The sequence below is a fragment of the Protopterus annectens genome, chromosome 4.part0 (assembly GCF_019279795.1).
Source record: "Protopterus annectens isolate FY-2018-M chromosome 4.part0, PAN1.0, whole genome shotgun sequence".
Taxonomy (NCBI): domain Eukaryota; kingdom Metazoa; phylum Chordata; order Ceratodontiformes; family Protopteridae; genus Protopterus; species Protopterus annectens.
Window position 1 is genome coordinate 1,428,453,933 of NC_056733.1, and position 6,418 is coordinate 1,428,460,350.

The window sequence follows — 6,418 nt, forward strand, 5'->3', positions numbered from 1 at the left end:
TGATAAGACATTACATGTGCCATCCTTCTAAGACATTAAACCTAGGTCCCACCTGCTTGAGTTGATGGTAGCTCAGATGGATAAGCTCTCATGGCATCTGTCAAACAAGAGTAATGGAAGTTCCAGATGCCCTGGTCAAATTTCCCCTAGTAGTCTAAATATAACCTCAGGTCTCCCCTGAAAAGAGGCCTCTAAGCTTAGTGGGACTAATCTGGTCAGCAAAGGATAAATAAAAACCTTTTAAAAAATTAAATAAATTGAATGAATAAACAGTCTGACCATTTTAATGTGATACTTCTAAATCACATGATATACAAGAAAGGCAAAGGATAAATAGACAAATTCTGCTGGTAAAGACAGTTAAATTAATTTATCTGAGAGGGAAAATAGCAAGAAATAAGTGGGTTAAGTTGATTCTCAACAAAGACCAAGGTGGTATAGGATTACTTGATTTGAAGGGTTATTTTAGAACTGCACAATTAAGGATCATGTACATAAGGAGAAGGTTACAGGGAAAAGGGATGATGAAATGAGGAAGTCTGAGAAGTAAGGAGAAAACAGGATTTTAGATGCAAATCCTTAAGGGGAATCCTTCAAGGTCCCAGGGCCAGTGGAAACTATGGCCCGAACTGCAGAATCCTATATAAACGCATTCTACGGACATCTCCAGGAATGCATGGATCATGCTATCCCAAACAAAACCAAGACCCAATCATCCAAAGGCAGGCGTCCAGTCTGGTGGACCCCTGCCATAAATAAACTGCACAACAGGAGGAGGAAGCTACTACATGATAGAGCAAAATCCCTAATAGGGAAGGCATCTCTGATCAGTACTAGCAAAAAATTACGATCCCTCATAAAATCCTCCAAGGCCAGCTTCGAGAGAAAAATTGCACAGGACACCAAAGACAATGATACGGCTTTTTTCAGTTATGTTAGAAACCTGGGATGCAACTCCCAGACTTGTTGTGAGTTGATTCTAAACGACAAAAAATGCACTGAACCCACAGACATCGCCAATTTCCTGGCAGACAGGTTCAGTGCAAACTTCTACCCCCCCCCCCCAAAAGAGCAAGTATCTATCCCGGCAGAGGGCTGCCTCCCAAACATCTCTGATGCTCAGGTGAAGGCTGCCCTCTCCAAAGCAAAAAACACTGCTTCCATGGGACCAGATGGCATCCCAGGTTGCGTCCTACATGAACTCCAAGAGGAACTAATCCCTCAAATAAAACAGCTATACAATCTCAGCCTCACTACAAGATATGTGCCCACAGAATGGCGTACAGCAACAGTGGTCCCACTCCACAAAGGTGGAGCCTCTACGGACCTTGGAAACTATCGCCCCATAAGCCTGACTAGCTTAGTCTGCAAGGCTATGGAGAGGATCATCATGGAGCTCATAAACAAAGACATTGGGGACCTACAGACACTAGATCCTACCCAGTTTGGCTTTGTCAAGGGCAGACCCTGCCTTTTGAACCTGGTTGACTTCTTCGAAACAGTCACCAAAGCCATAGATGAAGGGAAGGTAGTCCACACAGCCTATCTGGACCTTGCAAAGGCATTTGACACAATACCCCACTCGGGCATCATAGATAAGCTATCCAGCTTAAATATAAACCCCTATGTAACAAGATGGGTCGCAAACTGGCTCAAAGACAGAACCCACAGAGTGAGAGTTGCTGGAGCCATGTCAGACTCGAAACCGGTCACAAGTGGCATCCCACAGGGTTCTGTCCTGGGACCACTCTTGTTCGGTATATACTTTTCCGAGGTACAGGCAAATGTGGGAGGACTATGGCTCACCAAGTTCGCAGACGACTGCAAACTGGGCGCCATAAACAACTCTCCAGCTGACACAAACATCCTTCAAAAAGATCTCAGAGACAGATAACTGGTGCCAGCGCCATGGTTTAAAGCTAAATGTCAAAAAATGTGTCATACCCTTTGGCAAAAACAATGTGCCCACAAATTACCACATAGGCGGAAACCCATTAAGTACAGAGAAAGTTATTAGGGACCTGGGGACCCAAGTTGATAGCAATCTCTCCTTTGAAAACCACATTGCCAAAGTGGTTAGAAACACCTTCTACATAGCCCACCTCATCATGAAGGATTTCACATCTAGATCAAGAGAGGTAATCGTGCCCCTTTATTTATCCCTCATCAGGCCCATCATAGAATACAATGCCCCTTTTGGGATGTACCTTACCCGACACCTGCAGCAATTAGAAAGACCCCAAAAGTATCTCACCAAGAGGATCAAGGGTCTCAAACAGATGCCATATGCTGCTCGGTTAAAAAAAACTCCAGCTGTACTCAGTTGCATACCGCCTACTTCGAGGCGATCTATGCCTGACATACAAAGCTATGTCAAATCCGGAATTAATGGACATGCTCCACCTCAGTAAATCTAAATCCCTTGGAGCCACACACTCGAGGGACTTGAACCTCAGCACAGAAATAAATAGAACTTGCTGGAGGGACAGGTTCATAACCCAGAGGCTCCCTTCGCTCTGGAATAGAATTCCAGTTCATGTGAGGCAGAGCACCTCACTGAATCTCTTCAAGAAGAATCTCGATAGGTGGATGGGGGATCGTAGGTTTGTCCCAGGGATTACTCCCTTGTCACTATTAGACAGAGGCACAGTAAACTAAACCTTAAAAAGGGCATAGTATACTCAAATCAAGGGGTGGCGTAAGCCATACAGAATCGGGCTAGGCTTATAATTGCCCCAGGGCAGATAGCCTAGTATGAACCTATAACCACCACCATACAGGCTAATCCACCCTACTCTGGTGCCTGAATACGAGTTAAAAAGAGTGAAGAATATAATACACAGAATCTTTCCAACAATACAGTGATCGACTATCTCTCACAAAATGTACAGGATTGGGAAAGTAAATGGAGGATAAACAGTAATTCACTGTACAGAGTGGAATACTTTAATCATCTGCTGCTAAAGTACCCTCACACAACTGTACCATGGAATTTCAGTGGCAATGACTTCAGAATATGGGTGGGTGGCAATAACGACCTACAAATTCAGCAACTAGTTGAACGATTTAATCATCTCCTCTAGGACCTCATGTGTACAACAGATCAGCTCTGACATGGAAATATCAAGTATATACTACTACTTAAATGTGTTGACAACAGAACTAGTGACAAACAGCTGCTGAAAAATAAGTGACAAATTAGAAACATTTCATCAAAAGCAGTGCAACAGCTAGGAAAGCAGCAAAAAATCCATCTCAAAACACCGCACCCACTAAATGTAACGGATCATTTGTTTACAGTACAAAATGATGCTATCACCTTTGGTAAAGGAACATTTTTTTTTTTACGAAAAATCCTACAAAACCCAAGCATTTCACCACCAACTGAAAAGGCAGTTAAGACAAGTAAGCTAAATAATAAAAAAACAAAAAAAAAAAAAAAACTAAAATCACAAGAACTACCTCAAGCTTAAAGGATTATTAGCCAATGTTATCAGAAGTCTAAGAAAAACAGTGAAAGGTGTTAAGACGATTAAGTTAAGCAATTCATGTCACTGTTTCTACCCCTAAAATGAAAATTCCCAAGTTAAAAATACAGCCATCACGAAGTATGCAAATATTCAATAAAAGGTCAAAATTGACAGGTCCCAAAACTACATGGTTTCAAAGGTCTGAAAAAAGTACAAAAAAAAATATTTCCCATTGTGTTGCATTCCTAGCCTACTTTGCACCATCTTAAGCAGAAGACAAATGGAAGACAAGGACGTGAAGAAGCATCAGCCTGGATGAAAGTGACACCATCAGAGCAATAAGAAAATCCCTTGGACATGGCTAAAACTGTTGTAGAAGAGACCAAGTAAAGAAAAGTACAGTTTTGTACCTACCATAAATGTAGATGTCCGATAGATATGCAACTGCAGTCCTGACATATGGGTTGTCCTGCCTCAGGCAGCCCTTCGGCCGGCCAGATTCCAAAGTCTGGGTCCGGCGTCGGCCGATGTCACCTCCTCCCAGACGTCAGAGCGGCTGGAGTATAAAGGCATCAGCCAACGCCATCTTCTTCAGTGTTTCTTGCCCCAGATGCCAGGTGCCCTCCAATGAAGGCTAAATTTGGTGAATGGATAAACAGATATAATCAGACATGCACAACAGTAATAAACAGATACACCATAACATATATCCCCAGCTGAGAAGTTAGGGGAGTAAGGACCCAAAAATGGGAAAAAACAGAGGGGTAGGAGGGAGGGTAAACCTGACTGCAGTTGCATATCTATCGGACATCTACATTTATGGTAGGTACAAAACTGTACTATGCCCTTCAAGAATGCAACTGCAGTCCTGACATATGGGTTGAATACCATAGCCAAGCTGGGGGTGGTAGGACTAAGCAAGAGATGGTGTAGCTAGAAGGCCCTGCAGGACTGCCGAAGCAAAGCCTGCTCGGGATCTGGAGTATAATGGCAGGTTGTAGTGTTTGGTAAATGTATGCACGGAGCTCCATGTAGCAGCCTCTAGAATATCTTTTGTAGCCACTCCTCTTAGAAAGGCTGTGGATGTGGCCATAGCTCTGGTGGAGTGTGGTCTAATATTAGCTGGCACACTTTTTCCATGAAAAGAACAGAATCTTATGCAGTGTCCAATCTATTTTGAGATAGTTTGTTTGGTGACTGCTTTCCCTTGCACTCCAGCAGCATAGGCTATAAACAGTTGGTCAGACTTCCTGGTGGACTTTGTTCTATGTAATAGCGTAGTTGTCTGTGAATGTCTAAAGTATGCAGCAACTTTTCCCCTTTATTTTGAGGATTAGGAAAGAAAGTAGGCAGGTGAATTGCTTGGTTTAGAGACACTCTGGATATCACCTTAGGCATGAATGAAGGATTGGTCCTAAGGGAAACTCTGTCCTGATGAAAGATGATAAAGGGAGGAACTGCCATGAGGGCCTGTATCTCAGACTCTTCTTGCTGAAGTGACTGCCAACAGGAAAACTGTTTTCCAAGAGAGAAATTGCATTTCTGAAGATGCTGCTGGTTCAAAAGGAGGTAGAGTTAATTTTTCCAAGACATAATTGAGGTCCCATGCAGGAATTGGTAGCTTCCTTGGAGGTTTAATATTCTTTATGCCTCTTAGAAGCTACCTTGGCAAAGGATGCGAGAACACAGGTGGATCACAGTTGTAATGTGCCGAGATAGCTGAAGTGTGGATTTTGATAGAGTATGAGAGGCCACTGTGAAACATTTCTGTCAAGTATTCCAATATCTGAGGTATGTTCACCAATGATGCATCCTGGCCCTTGTTGACATTCCAGATGGTGAATCTCTTCCATTTGGCCGAATAGGTTTTTCTGGTGGAAGGTCTGCGTGCCTCCAGCAAACTTTCCTGAACTTTTTCAGAGAGGGAGTCATGGGTCTGAGTCATGGAACTCTCCAAGCTGTTAGCTGTAGGGTTTGCAGGTTCTGATGAACAGTCTTGTAACTGTGTTGAGTCAGGAGCAGAGGCCATTGAGGCAAGGGCCACGGTTTGGAGTGGGTTATGCTCAATAGTAGTGGATACCAGTGTTGCCTTGGCCAGTCTGGAGCTATCAAGATTCCTCTTGGCTGTTCTGCCTTGATCTTCAGTAACACCTTGGTGAGCAAAGGTAGAGGAGGGAATGCATAAATTGTTAGAGCATTCCAGCTGAAGGAAAGAGCATCCGTTCTCCAAGCTAGAGGATGGTGTATCCTTGTGCAGAACCTTTCCAGGTGATGATTGAGATGAGATGCAAAGAGGTCTACGTCTGGTCTTCCCCATGCAGATGCTATTTGTGCGAAAATGCGTGGGTGTAGCATCCATTCGTGTGGATCCAAGAAATTTCTGCTCAATCTGTCTGCCAGAACATTGTCCTTGCCTGGAACAAACTGGGATTGCAAGTAGATGTTCAGTTTCAGGGACTTCTCCCAAAGAATCATTGTTAGTCTGCAGAGGGGGTGGAATGAGTACCCCCTTGTTTATGTACCACATGACAGTGGAGTTTGTCTGTTCTTATTAGCAGATGACCTTGTTGAAGTGATTTTCCAAAGGCTTCTATTGCATGTATCACTGCCAACATCTCTTTTATTTATGTGCTGATGCATCTCCATGGGAGTCCATTGCCCTTGAATGCATCTGCCGTCCATGTGCGCCCCCCATCCTAGGTCTGAGGCGTCTGTTGTAATAGTTTGGCTTGTTGGAGGTTTGTTGAAAAGCATGCCTTCGTTTAAGTGACTTGTTTGAGCCCACCACAGAAATTCCCTTTGCAGGCATGGTATGAGTGGTATTATGTCTTCTAGGTTGTGGTTGTGTTGTGACCACAAGCTTTTTAGGTACCATTGCAGCTTTCTCATGTGTAGTCTTGCCAGAGGGATTAGAAGAATGCAAGATGCCATGAACCCCAGGGCCTGCA